Source organism: Mustela putorius, unplaced genomic scaffold (assembly GCF_011764305.1).
Source record: "Mustela putorius furo isolate JIRA1106 unplaced genomic scaffold, ASM1176430v1.1 tig00000129_pilon_pilon_pilon, whole genome shotgun sequence".
Taxonomy (NCBI): domain Eukaryota; kingdom Metazoa; phylum Chordata; class Mammalia; order Carnivora; family Mustelidae; genus Mustela; species Mustela putorius.
In genome coordinates this window covers 6,006,703-6,022,347 of record NW_025421290.1, presented here as the reverse complement: position 1 = coordinate 6,022,347, position 15,645 = coordinate 6,006,703, and the positions used below count along the sequence as shown (strand labels likewise).

Here is a 15,645-nt window from a genome sequence, read left to right as displayed (position 1 = left end):
GCTTTTGGATGTATTATTTCTACCACTCTGCTACAACTATGCAAAGAAAAGCTTCAGGTACAGAACTGGATATCACAGAATTAATAGTGATGGTTGCATAACCTAGTGGTAGCACTAAAAATCACTGAATCATATACGTTGAAAGGGTGAGGGACCATGTTGGACATGACCACAGCTCTTCTTACAGCCTCCCTCCAACTACACCCAAGTCTGTTCCTATTTTCTCCAAGCTGTCCCCTGAGATAAAGCCTAAAGCCAAGGATGGGTGTCAGGGACCTAGGAGCAGATCTCCTAACCCTACTCTTTCCTTCCCTTCCCATATTCCCTTGGCTGGTGTAAGGGCTTTGATTTGTTTCCTCTCCTGGTGAAGACTACCTCTCCATTTTGTTCTGAGCCTCTCTAACATGGCCTTTAACTTGCCCCTTTCCTGAAGTTCAGAATGGTGGAGAGAATAGAACACCTTTCTCCCATTAAGGAAGCAATTAAAAATAGCTCTTACAAACCCCCAGTGGTTATGTACCTTGCTCATATCTTTCTTCCTTCTCCTTCCAGGGAAAAATAAACATTCACCATGAAATCTGAAAGAATTAATATTTTGGTTATTGTTCTTGCCCTTTTTTCCCTCAATATTTTTTTCTAAAATTCCCTAATAATAAATATAACAAATCACAACTCCATTAATGAGGATGGCTGGATATTAAATTTTAACAGCTTGCAAACCATCTTTTGAGGCATAGCCACAATTTGTAATGTGTATAATAAAGGAAAGCATAAAGCTAAAGAAACGACCGTGATGGGAGAAACTTCATGGAGGTATAAAACAGTGGTTTTCCACCCTGGCTAAAATCCTTGGTAAGAACAGTATGTTCAACCATGCATTTCTATATGTTCCACACAAAGAAAGGGACACGACGTGAGATCCTGCATACAAAAGCACTTTGTGCAGTAGAGATGAAAGACACGTTAAATGTAAGTATTCATTATTAAGTAACCTACACTCCCATTATCAGACAACCCCGAGAGGACTAAGTGTAGTGACTGAGGACAGCATCTGGCAGTAACTGTCTGAATTCTGGTCCTGGCTCCAGGTTTTGCAGCTGTGCGCCCAAGTGCATGGGATAAAAACTCACCCACATTTTCCACACTCTAAAATAGAGGTAACAATAGAATGGTTTTGAGGGTTCGATCAAATAATATGTGTCAAATATTCTGAACAGGACCCGGCCCATGATGAGTGCTATGAAGTGTTAGGGATTATTCATTTGTGTGCAGTCTGTTCATGATGCCACCATCAAATCCCCCCCTTTATTAATTACCAAGATCCCAACTGAGTGTCAATAATGAGTCATATAATCATCTTCTCGGGAGACAATGCTATCTATGGAACTTGACAAAATGTTAAATTCTTTTGTTAAATTAATGGAAGACTGTAGGCAAGAATGTTCTGAGCAAAAGCAGTAACTTGATTCATAAGACATGCTGAAATCTCTTTTAAAGTCACAATAATCAAAATGGCATACTATTACTAAATCAACCACAACTCAGAAATAGAGATTTCAATAGATATTGAACAGAAAATCACAAAGGGGAAATGAAGCTTATTCAAAAATGTTGAAAAATATTTGAAAAGTGGTTAGCTATTTGGAAAGCCAAACTATATTCTTAATCAAATCTATGTTCCAGATATTAAGGTGGTAATGTAAAATATTTAAAACTTTAATAAACCAGGAGAGATTACAAATATTCATCTGATCTTTCTCAAAGAGGCCTGCATCACTGTAAATTACTTTATGCAATAGGCTTATCAATTTTCTAAAACTCCTTTCCAACTTATATTTTACATTTAAATCCTTCCTTTGTTATCTCTATATATCATGCTTATCTATTTTCTTCTTTAATTAACTGGGTCCCTCTTTATCCTGTCTAAACCTACTTCTAGTATCATAGATACTAGAGGTACTGTATTGATTTTTTTTGTCATGCCATCATTTAACAAACTACTTTTAAGGAAAGATTAAGGTATTGAATATGAACTACTCTGCACTCTGTTTCTGGACTGTATTTTCTTTTTTATTTATTTATTTATTTATTTATTTATTTATTTGACAGAGAGAAATCACAAGTAGATGGAGAGGCAGGCAGAGAGAGAGAGAGGGAAGCAGGCTCCCTGCTGAGCAGAGAGCCCGATCTCAGGACCCTGAGATCATGACCTGAGCCGAGGGCAGTGGCTTAACCCACTGAGCCACCCAGGCGCCCCTGGACTGTATTTTCAACCTAGTAGTTAATGAGTTTATAATGAGCAAGTTGTCTCAAGTAAACGAGGATCCTAATGTTTCCTTCTTTAATGCTGATTCTCACATAGGATCTGTGAAAAGAACACTCCACTCAATTTTTCCCAATTGCCTGGTGGGCAGTGTGGCTGCAGATGTGAAGAAGTAAGTCTCCAGTCTTATCAGTTGGCAGGATGAGAAGGATGAGCAGGTGAAGGTTAATCGTAGCTTCTCATGAGGTTGGTTTCATTGTTGGCAATACAATAACTTAGCAAATATGCGAAATTTAATACTTAGGTATAGGGATGGGCTTGCTCAGAACTGATAGACCTGCAGGAAAAAAAATCATACATATCTATCAGAAAGAAATCAATCTTAGAGACTTATGAGGATCACCTAGAACTCCACACCACTATTAAATTCCATGTGTTCAAGATTTCAAGTATTGAAATGTAGTGCAGTTACCTCCTGCAATACACATACTGTGTGTAAGCTGTTTGTCTACCATCCAAGTGGAAGGGACTTTTCCTCGGTGTTAAGAGAATCTGAGATCTGTTCTCCATGCCCTGGGAAGGGGTAGAGAGAGGATCCCACTGGATCAGATGAAGCATGGAAGACCAGTCCTGGAGCATTTAGGCTGCTAAATCAGGGACTCCCAGGGGACCAGAAAGAACAAGATACAGATGCAGGCTCATTGAAAAGGGGTATCAGATGCATCCCACATGTGCTTTCTTTCTCTTTAGAGGTCTCAAGTATCAGGCTTCACCTTAAGCCTCTTGTCAGGTCTTTGGCAGTAACTAAGGAAACATAATCTCTGAGACACCTTCCTAGAAGGAACTATCAAAGGTGTTCTTAAGGAAAACAAAGGAATGTCCATTATTCCACAAAATGGATCTGACCCAATATGATATTCTTCATGGTCTGAAGCTACCTGGGGCTAGGCTATTAATAGCAAAATAATACCCTATTTTCTTTTTTCTCCAATGCAAAGGTTTTATTGTTGTTGTTGTTCTTGTTTTCAAACCTTAACATCTCTGCAATGAAGACACATTTCACTTGCGTCAAAAGAAACTCACCAGCCACTGTTACGGCAAGTGCCTCTCAGCCTTCAACTGCACAGGGCAATCATCTGGAGAGCTTTAGAAATAGTGATACCAGGCTACCCAGTTAATTGGCTTGGGGTCCAACCTGAGAATGTGGGATTTTTTTTTTTTAATTGCCCACATGGGGTTGCCTGGGTGGCTCAGTAGCCTGAGCCTTTGGCTCAGGTCATGATTTCGGGGTCCTGGGATTGAGCCCCGAGTTGGGCTCTCTGCTCAGCAGGGAGCCTGCTCTCCCCCCTCTCTCTCTGCCTGCTTGTGATCTCTGTCAAATAAATAAATAGACTCTTAACAAAATAATAAATTGCCCACATGATTCTCATGGCCAACCGGGCTTGAGAAGGCAGAGGAAGAGAATGTGAGGATGGCACAGACTCAGAGTTTGCACTGCTGGTGCATTTGAGAAATTAATAAGACGTGGGGCTGAATCAGTTCATTGGTCTGTTACTTCTGGGAAGTCATTTGCACTGGTATGTGGTAAATTTATTTATTTATTTTTATATTTTTAAATTTTATTTCTAGTACAGCTAGCCTGCAGTGTTACATCAGTTTCAGACAGCTGGAAAACTTACATTCATATCACAGTGATCAGTTTACAGGTCCTTTAGAAAATTCCACTAGAATGCAATATAGAAAAAAATGTACAAAATTAATAAACATACACTGTATGTGGTGACTGAAAATGGTAAAAATTGCCAAAATTTTGAGAACAGATTACCAGATTTTCAATTGTTGGGAGCAATTGATGCATTAAAAACTATCACTCAGATGTCCAAATCTGTCAAAAGCTTCCAGCTACTTCTCAGAAAAGCTCTTTACTTATAATTCAGTTAACAGCAGCAGCAACACAATGTAGCCAAAAGGGAAATGCAAACAAACTAACAAAACCCCACATAACCCACAATATTCTCTGACACGTGTTTAAATGATTCTGCAGCATCACAAAGATGATAACAAGGTCCAGATCATCACCAGCAGTTACCATTAACGTTACTCGTAACTGCCAATGGTCGTACTCTACAGGCGTTTCCAACCCCAGGTATGACTATCATTCTGAAAAAGCAAACAGCATGTATTTGTGGAGAAAAATGTATGATATTGTAACTTGGGTTTTTTAGAGTTGTGGGCATTTAATGTTGTAGTTGATTTTGATTTTCTCCAAAAGAGCTAATATGAAGTCCATGGTTCATTTTACAATCTCTGACAAAGACTTCCTAAAATTGAGAAATACTCTAATAATATTGGTAGTCATATATTGAACCTCTTTGTTTTCCATGCAGTGTACAAAACTCTTACTTAATCTTCATCTTACTTACACACTTTAATTATTAGCATTTTAGAAATGATAAAATTAAAGCATAGAGAACTTAAGTATCTTGCCTAAGGTCACACAGCAGGCAAGTGGTAGAGCAAAGATTTGAATGTAGCCTAACTCCAGAGCCCACACTCTTCATTAACCTCTTGATTATAGGACACCATGATCCCTCCACATACCGCGTACAACATATTTACTGACACAATACATATTCACTGAGCACAGATTAAGCGCTAAATATAAGGAAACACTAGAGATACCAGTGAACAAAATAGAGAAGGTCTCCACCTCCTTAGACCTGATATTCTAATTGGGAAATGCAAATAATAAATAATTAGATAAATGAAACTCAGCATTATTTAAAATGCTAACCAGAAATGGAATGGGCTAATGAGATAGAAAGTTCTGGTGTGTCAGCAATTGCCTCTTTGAGAAGGTGGCATTTGGGCAGCAGAGCCATGAGTGATGGCAGAGGGTCTTGAGGTGGGAACAAGCTCCGTGTGTTTGGGGAGCTAGACAGTGATGCCCTGCAGCTGACCTGTGGTAAGAGGGAGAGCAGTGCCAAGTGAGGTCAGGATGTGGGCGGGGCCAAACTGGGGAGGCTCCCACAGGGGGGACACCAGGGAGGAGTCTCGGTCCAAAATAAAGAAAAAAAAAAAAGGAATTTGACTCTGGCTGACATAAAGGCACAGAGAAAAGTTACTAGAATGAATGTAGTAACTTCTGGTTACTCAACTCAGAAAGATGAGGACCAGAACAGCTGTGGGTATCAAGGAGCAGGAACTGATGAGCAATTGACCTTCTCTGGGCCACACAAAGCCTGCTCAAATGCTTCTAGTCTTTCCCAACTTTTTCTCTCTGCTCAAGATTTGATCCCAAAAAGACAGATGTGATTTTTGCTTGGGCTCTCTGTCTGACTCCTAGCTGATAGAGGGCAGGACATCGTGACATAGAACCCAAACCACAGCATCCAACCCAAGGGCTGTTTCCAGAAAAGTGGTGATGGGTGCTGGCAGCCAAATGAGCAAAGGAAAGTGACAGTTCTATCAATGCAGTGATTTGAGTGAATGAGGGCTGTTTAGGTCTGTGACTTTCATTACTGTGATGTGTTTTTTTGTTGTTGTTTTGTTTTGTTTGTTTGTTGTTGGTTTTTTTTGTTTGTTTGTTTGTTTGTTTTACAAAAGCAAGTATTTTGGAAATAACAGAAGCACGGAGGCTCCATTTCGATCTCTGCAGAGAATACACAGTGAAGGGGAATATTCTCTTCAGTATTGACATTATGTCTCAGAATACTAGGTGCTCACAAATGATGGAGCCTGAAAAACAATAGCGCTTCCATAGCTCAGTTGAAACTGGGGCCAGAGCCAATTTTACATCTTTACATCTAATACATCTTTTCTAAGAAATGAACACAAGATATCACTGCCTCTAAGCTACTCAAAACTGAACAAGGAATTTTCTTCTCACAGTTTAAACATCAACATAGCCGATAAAAAAAATTTTTTTTTTAAAGATCCTAGGACTGAATACATACCTTAGTCAACACTATAGGAGCACAAGAAGTGCAGGGAAAAAGGCGCACCCAAGCGGGCACGTCCCATGGAAGGCGAGGATTTCTAGGGCTGAGAGCAGCACACCCAAAGAAGAACCAAGTTGCATGGAGGAAGAGACCCTCGGATTCTTCTTGAACCTGAAGGAAGCAAATTTGTCTTAGGAGGACCGACACCTGTTCAGAAGCAGTTAATGGAAAAAGAGAAAGTGAAGCAACTTGAAAGAGACCAAGTCAGCAGAAGAACGGGACATTGGATCTGACGGTGACAAGCTGAGATGTGCCTTCTGTTAACCAGCTGGTGGTGAAAATATAAGTGGGTGATCAATGCCGAGGGCCTTGGGGCTCAGGAGAGGTCGTCTGACATCCGGTAGCGCCTCAAATACCCAGAATATCAACAACCCAGCTCAGAGAAGAACTGCATTATTAAATTACAGAAATTACCATCTTTGCCTCCTTTATCCCAAACGAGAAGCCCACAAGCTAAGTAAGGAGGAAGATGATAATTTAGGACCAAAGACCCTATCTCTAAGCAGCCGCCAAAATAATCTAGATCCAGTGTAAATACAGAGAATGTAAGGAATGGTGCTACCCAGTGCTCCCAAAATAGAATACTCCAGGCGTTGGGACTGTGCGCAGACAGTCTCTAACTTTGGTATCAGGGGCTCAGGTTTAGAATACAGATGGCTCGTTTATGCCCAGGAAAGCAGCAGCAACTCTAACAACCCTCGGACTCCAAACATGCCAACCACACCCCTTCTGCAAGCCCACAAGCGCGCAGAGCTGTAGGCTGTGACAGACATCGCGAGAGCTGCCGCTCTGTCCGATTTGCAGAAAGCACAGCCAGAGGTGCTGGTGCATCTAGGAAGACCAGGAATAATAGTACTGACTGCCCATGGGAGCACCTTTGTGAAGTTTTGAAAAATGAAGGTGCAAGCACTTCGTCATTTCTAAACACGAACTCCTTGTATAGACTGGTAAGACTTTTTCCTATTTCATGTGCCTCCTTAACCAAAGGGAATTAATGCAGTACAGGTACTCATTAGAAAACACTAATTTCAGTATATACTATTCAGCATTCCCGTTCTCACAGGGCCTATTTAAAATGAGAACTGGGGGCACCTGGGTGGCTCAGTGGGTTAAGCATCTGAATCTTGATATTGCCTCAGGTCAAGATCATAGGGTTCTGGGATGGAGTTCTGTGTTAGGCTCTGTGCTGAGCATGGAGCCTGCCTAGGATTCTCTCTCTCCCTCCCTCTGCCCCTCCCTCTACTTGTGCTCTCTTTCCTCACCACCTCAATAAAATGAAATAAAATAAAATTAGAGTTGAGTGAGCGACATGCTGATTGATTTTTATCAGTATTCTGGACTTAACACATATCATTCATGTCTAAGTCGTGGTTAGCACTTTAGACATTTTAGAAAGCCTCTTGATACAGTGCATTGCTAACAGATAACTCTAGGTTTTGAAAGTCATATTTATAGATTCACTATTTATAGTATATGGCCTCCAGCATGTAACCTGAGGAGTTTTTTATGTTATTAATTGTAGGCTTTTTGACTGAGCCAAAACATACATAAAGGAAATAGAGGTACCACACCACCTTAAATACCAATCAGTTCCTTTGTCTTCTGAGTCACTAGAAAGAGTCCTATGTTCATGAATATGGTTTGTTCTTGGTATATTGAAAGGCAAAAAGGAGACAAGATTTTCTGTTTACTTATCTCATGATATTATTTAAAGGGATGCCCAGATATCTTAATCAGAATTACACTACACTTGGGATGCCTGGATGGCTCAGTCATTGAGCATCTGCTTTCAGCTCAGATCATGATCCCACGGTCCTGGGATCAAATCCCACATTGGGCTCTCTGCTCAGTGAGCCTGCTTCTCCCTCTCCCTCTGCCTCCTATGCCGCTGTGTGCGCTCTCTCTCTCTCTGTCAAATAAATAAATAAAATCTTAAAAAAAAAAAAAAAAGAAAAGAAAAGAATTACACTACACTCAAGAATCAGTCTCGGGTTACTTTACCCAAAAATATTTGGAATCTGAACTGCAAACTCTTGAAAGTTTCTCTCCTGGAGATTACTAACAATAACATTGTTTTATGGATGCATTTATGCCATCAGGTTGCCACTTGCCTTCAGTTTAGTTTTTTCCTTTGGTATTTAAGATGTCTTATTTTGTTGATTAATGTCTTTTTCAATTTAAGATGTTTGAGCATGCAACATCATAAAAACTGTGTATGAAAGACCAACAGTTAATATCTTCAACTGGGAAAAACTGAGAGCTTTTTCTCCATGATCAAGAACAAGACAGGCATGTCAACTTTCACCATTATTGTTCAACTTAGTACTGGATGTCTTAAGCTTCAGCAATCAGACAACAAAAAGAAATAAAAGGCGTCCAAATCAGCAAGGAAGAAGTCAGATTTTCAGTATTTGCGGATGACGTGATATTCTATGTAGAAAACCCAAAAGACTCCACCAAAAAATTGTTAGAAGTAATACATGAGTTCAACAAAGTCATAAGATATAAAATCAATGTACAGAAATATGTTATATTTCCATACACCAATAATGAAGCAATCAAAAAAAAAATCAAGGAATCAATCCCATTTACAATTGCACTAAAACCCAAAAGATGCTAGGAATAAACCCAACTGAAGAGGTAAAAGATCTGTACTCTGAAAAATATAGTACACTTATGAAAGAAATGGAAGAGGACACAAAGAAATGGAAAAATGTTCCATGCTCGTGGATTGGAAGAACATTGTTAAAATGTCTATACTACCAAAAGCAATCTATACATTTAATGCAATCCTTATTAAAATGCCACCAGCATTTTCACAGAGCTAGAACAAAATTTGTATGGAACCACAAAAGACCCTGAATAGCTAAAGCAATCCTGAAAAAGAAAAACAAAACTGAAGGTATCACAATTCTGGACTTCCAAGTATACTACAAAGCTGTAATCATCACAACATTATGGTACTCACACAAAAACAGACACACTGCTCAATGGAACAGAATAGAAAACACAGAAATGGACCCACAACTATATGGCTAATTAATCTTCGACAAAGCAGGAAAGAATATCCAATGGAAAAAAGACAGTCATTTCGACAAATGGTGTTGGGAAAATTGGACAGCAATATACAGAAGAATAAAACTAGACCACTTTCTATCAACATACACAAAAATGGCTGAAAGACCTAAATGTGAGATAGGAAACCATCAAAATCCTAGAGGAGAACACGGGCAGTAACCTCTTGGACACTAGCCATAGCAACTTCCTACAAGATATGCCTCCAGTGGCAAGGGAAAGAAAAGCAAAAATGAACTATTGGGACTTCATCAAGATAAAAAGTTTCTGTGCAGTGAGGGAAACCATCAATGAAACTAAAAGGCAGCCTTCGGAATGGGAGATGTTTACAAATGACATATCTGCTCAAGTATTAGTATCCAAAATCTATAAAGAACTTATCAAACTCATCACACAAAACCCAAACAATCCAGTTAAGAAATGAGCAGAACACATGAATAGGTATTTTCCAAAGAAGATATACAAATGGCTAATAGATACATGAAAGATGCTCAACATCACTCAGCATCAGGGAAATACAAATCAAAACCACCATGAGATACCATCACACACCTGTCAGAATGTCTAAAATATCTAAAACTAACATTAACAACACAAGAAACAACAAATGTGGATGAAGATGAAGGGAAGGGAGAGCCCTCTTACACTGTTGGTGGGAATGCAAAATGGTGCAACCACTCTGGAAAACTGTATGGAGTTTCCTCAAAAAATTAAAAATGGAACTACCCTATGACCCAGCAATTGCACTATTGGGTATTTACCAAAAGGATACAAAAATACAGATTCAGAGGGGTGTATGCATCCTAATGTTTATAGCAGTATTATCAACAATAGCCAAAATAAGGAAAGAGCCCAAATTTCCATTGACTGATGCATGGATAAAGAAGATCTGGCATTTATATACATGGAAATATTGCTCAGACATTAAAAAGAATGAAATTTTGCCATTCACAATGGCACGGATGAAGCTAAAGTGTATTATGTTATGCAAAATAAGTCAGTCAGAGAAAGGCATATACTATATGATTGCATTCATATGTGGAATTTAAGAAACAAAAAAAGATGAACATATGGGAAGGGGAAAAAAGAGAGGGGAGCAAACCATAAGAGACTCTTTTTTAAAGATTTATTTATTATTTTAGAAAGAGAGCACATGCATAGGGGCAAGGGGCAGAGGGAGAAGGAGAGAGAATCTTGAGCAGACTGCTGAGCATGGAGCCCCATGCAGGGGCTCAGTCTCACGACTCTGAGCCAAAATCAAGATTTGGACGCTTAACCAACTGAGCCTCCCATGTGCCCCAAGAGACTCTTAACTAGAGAGAACAAACTGAAGGTTGCTGAAGGGGAGATGGGTGGGGGTTGGTAAATGGGTGATTGGCATTAGGGAGGACACTGGGTATTATATGTAAGTGATGAATCACTAAATTCTACTCCTTTAAAAAAAATTTTATTTATTTATTTGACACACACACACACAGAGATCACAAGCAGGCAGAGAGGCAGGCAGAGAGAGGGGGGGAGGCAGGCTCCACACTCAGCAGAGAACCCAATGCAGAGCTCAATCCCAGGACACTGAGATCATTACCTGAGCCGAAGGCAGAGGCTTAACCCACTGAGCCACCCAGGCGCCCCTAAATTCTACTCCTAAAACCAATATTACACTGTATGTGAAGTAACTAGAATTTAAATAAAATGTAAAAACAAAACAAAACGAAGTGTTTGAGTTCGTATACAGTTTTGAAAGTGGATTATGTGATCATTGTTGTTTAGTTTGTATTTTGGTTCAATTGTTTTGAAGGCTCATTTGGAACTTGCTGTTATTCTATAACAAAGTTGCCCTTGTCCGGTATTTATTTATATGCTGTTTACTTTTCAAGTTGATAAAAACATTCACTCAATATGAAAAAAAAAATTTTTTTAAATCATTCTTCAGGTCTTGCTGATCTGAAAATCTGAACCTCTGTGTCAACATGGACTCTTTTAAACATGGAGTCATAAAAACTGGATTCCCTACCTACATGAACCACATTCAATATGAGCTTAGAGAACGTAATTAACCTCAATAAGACTTTGTTTGTCATAAACTGGAGATAATAGTACCTACATGATAGGTTGATTGTGAGGATTAAGTGAAAAAGTAAGTGGCATGTCTAATGTAGCATCTCATCAGGATCCCGGCAATGCAGAACGGTCAGTGTATCATTAAATATAATGTTTACAATGTGGATGGGGAAGGGGAGGAAGTTTGCGAAGGATTTGGCCTTGAATAACTTTACAAGATTTTCATTCCATGAGTATCATTCACACTGATGTTTCTTAGGGCAAGTAATAATATTATTATTATACTCATAATATTATTATTATTATACTCACAATACACCAAGCACTATTCCAAACACTTCCCCTTTATTAACTCACTTAATCTACACAATATCCCTATGAGGTTGGCATTATTGTTGTTCTCCAATTTAAAAATGAGGAAACTAAAGCAAAAAAGTTAGTGTAATTTTCCCAAGGTCACACAGCTGTTAAGTGACAGAATTAGAATTAGAAACCCCACATGGCAGTTCTGGAGTCTTCACTCCTAACCATTCTGCTCTACTTTCCAAATAGGAAAGAAGCACTAATCCACACATACCTGGGGTCAGGGGGCTGCTCAGCTTCCTCCCTTGCATGCAAAGCTGTTTGACTTGAGATGTGGAATAACAAATGACAACTCCAGTTTTAAAATTACATGTGTTTTGTGGATCCTCAAGAATAGATTTAAAGAGTTTTCAAGTTTTAACTTTCTTTAGACAAATACTTTATGTGAATAAATTCTCGGAGGACAGGGACCTTTTTAAGCATTATTTCAATAGGAACAACTATTTCCTATATGCTGTTCCTTGTACATGTGAACAAACCAGCCACAGCTACCTGTGCACATTCCTTTAACTCTTGATATTGGTCAAGCTTCTCAGCTCCCTCTGGTCTTGTGAGCAAAACACATGGCATGAAGGTGTCATTGACTGGTATGGGATCAGAGGGACACGAGTCTTCTTTTCCTAGAATAGATTAAAATGATTTGTCTCCAAGTATTTGATTATTTTAGATACCTCTTATAAGTGGAGTCAGGTAGTGTTCTCTCTTCTGTGGTTGGCACATTTCCCTCAGCCTGATGTTCCCATGGTTCATCCATGTTGTTTCATGTTACAGAATTCACTTCTTTTTCAAGGCTGAAGACTATCCCGTTTTATGTATATATCATATTTTCTTTATCCATTTATCTATAGATGGACACTCAGGTTGTTTCCATATCTTAGCTATTATGAATAATGTGCACTGAACAATGTGAGTGCTAAAATACATGCAGTCAGGCACCTGGGTGGCTCAGTCGGTTAAGCGTCTGCCTTCAGCTCAGGTCATGATCTCAGGGTCCTGGGATCGAGCCCCACATCAGGCTTTCTGCTCAGTAGGGAGTCTGCTTCTCCCTCTTCCTCTGCCAGCCACTCCCCTTGCTTGTGCACTCTCTCTCTCTGTCAAATAAGTAAATAAAATCTTTAAAAATAAATAAATAATAAAATAAAATATACACAATCAAGGAGTAGAATGGTGGTTGCCAGAGACTGGAGGAAGGAGGAATGGGGAACTGCTAATCGATGGACATAAAGTTTCAATTAAACTACATGAATGAGTTCTAGAGATCTGCTATACAATGTTGTACTTACCATTAACGATATTGTGTTGTACACTTAAAAATTTGCCAAGAGACTAGATCTCACATTAAATGTTCTCACATCATAAAATAAAATTTAATTCTTTTAAAGGATTTGGAGAAATTCTGGTAGACACCTGTTTCCCTGAACCCTGGCCTTTGGCTTTGGCCCTCTCAAAGGATCGCCAGGCTGGTATGAAAAGGATTTCTTCTTTAGGCTCTATTGCCCAGCTAGTGTCTTGGAGGATTAAGACCAAAGCCAATCCCGGCCGAATTCCAAAGTAAACCAGATATCTCTTTGGTATCCACTCACTTTCCTTTCAGTTCATCTCCTCTCACCAGGATACAGTATCCTAAGGACAGAAAGCTTCCAACAGCTGTACTGTACCCCATTCCTGCCTCAGAAGCCATACTCTGCTCAGTCTCTCTTCCCTTTCCCTCATTAATCAAATCTCCTAGCCTTCAGTGTCCACGTTATTGCTCTATCAGGGTAATAATCTCCTGTCCTGCTTCTTACAAACTCCCACGAAGATATTCATAGAAGCTGCTTAAAACATAGAAGTTTCAACAGCATTAGAAATCCTGTCAGCCATTTGACAGGACCTAAAAAGCATCTAGCCCCATGTCCGCACAAAAGGGACGGGACTGTGGAACATCACAGCCAAGATGCTAAGAGAACTTCTTGAAATAAACAGAATTCACCCTTGGGGACAGAGCCGCATAAATAACTGGGAAGGGCCAAAAAGGAGCATAAATCACCCCCACTCTCAGCACCGGGTCAGAAAGCCAGGGCCTGCACAAAATAACACCCAGGGAGCTCTGTCCTGGTGCTGCCTCTTTTTGTATCCACTCCGGACTTGCCTCTCAGAACACCCACAGCTGGACGCAGAGGGAGTACCGAGCGATGGAGGTGATGCTGGCTCATGGAGGCTCAGGCGGGAAGAGCTCCAGAGGCCAGCCACACTCAGGATGTCCTGCTAATAATATTCTTGATGACAAAAAGTAACTTTCTTAGTGAAGCAGAACAAAAGGGAAGGTGTTAGGACAATTTTTTTTTAAGATTTTATTAAATTATTTAACAGACAGAGATCATAAGTAGGCAGAGAGGCAGGCAGAGAGAGAGGAGGAAGCAGGCTCCCCGCTGAGCAGAGAGCCCGATATGGGGCTCAATCCCAAGACTCTGGGATCATGACCTGAGCTGAAGACAGAGGCTTTAAACCACTGAGCCACCCAGGTGCCCCAGGACTACAATTTTTTAAGCTGCAACCATTGCAGCATGGAGGACACTGTAGACAATGGCTAGGCGGGGGGGGGCGGGGGGGGGAACGGACGACCTGCTTGCCCTCCACCATTTTTTGTTAAAATGCTTTAAGGTGGGTATTATAGAGGGCATGGATTGCATGGAGCACTGGGTGTGGTGCAAAAATAATGAATACTGTTGTGCTGAAAATAAAAAATAAATTTTAAAAAAAATGCTTTAAGGGAAACTCTGATCACACAAAAGGAAAGCCCCAGCCCCGCCCAGCAAGGATGGATGACGGAGAATGAGGACCTAAACTGCAGTAATGTGAGTGCAGATAGGTGGGGGTTTGCTTGTTTATTTTATTTTAAGAAGACTTCTTTTTCCTCCTCGCAGCCGGAGATTGCAGTTGGGGGGTGTCAAGGGAAAGAAGAGGTGGGAAAAGCCACTCCCATCTAAAAGGGTGGTCTCTAAGAACATGGAAGCCAAATAGGATCCAAGGGAAGAATCAGCCAGAAAGGAACTCCCTCTCAAAGTGTGTCAGATGGTCTTTGGGCTCAGTGGTATCTGATCATTGATTTCAAGATATTTCCTGTGTTGTGACATACTTCTCTTCTATGACCACCTTCCCTGCCAAGGCGTTAAAGATGCTTCTTAACTCATATAAACCAGTGCCAGTTTTAAGTGAGAAGTGTCTCAGTGCTTGAAACCAAGTGATTTGGGGATTAGAGAGTAAACCAAAATGCCTAGGATTGACTGAGAATAAGCCGGCACCCAAGCAACACATTTCTTCTAACACATACCATGTTCTCAGTAAGAAGACTCTATAAATAAAAATTTCTCAATTTTATTACTTATTTGTCCTTATTTTTTAGATTTCCTTTCTTTGCTGTATTATTTCTTTCTCTTCTGTGGGTCAGTTCTGTCAATTGAAACCATGCCTATCATGCTTTTGGTCTGCCTTAAATGTTTGGCTATATTTGTGTTGAAGGTATATAGAACAATATCGGTAGTTTTGATTTTTTTTTTCAAACCAGTGAAACTGTTCAACAACAGGACTGATCAGGGCAGAGGAGGATGTGCATTGAACAGTCTCCCCATCTCTCCTGTGGCTATAAGTTACCTGGGACATTAAACCCTTTATCGTGCCCAAATCTCTACTCTGGGAGTATGGCATTTGAGGAGACCCACTCAGGGAGCTGTATTCTCAGCTTTATCCTAAGGGTCACCGTGAAATTAGAGGTAAGGACTCATTTAGTAACTCATTTCCCAGTGGGTCACCATATCAGGGGTCCCCAAGACAAAATTTATGTTCAGTGATGTTCGAGAAGGACTCACAGGATATAGTTATCTTCATAGGTACAGTTTACTG

The 15,645-nt window shown here is 40.0% G+C and overlaps 1 pseudogene; it reads left to right on the top strand.

The window, feature by feature from the left end:
* The first annotated feature begins 6,217 nt into the window (after nt 1-6,217).
* Nucleotides 6,218-7,259, top strand: LOC101682628 (annotated as a pseudogene).
* The last annotated feature ends 8,386 nt before the right edge of the window (nt 7,260-15,645 follow it).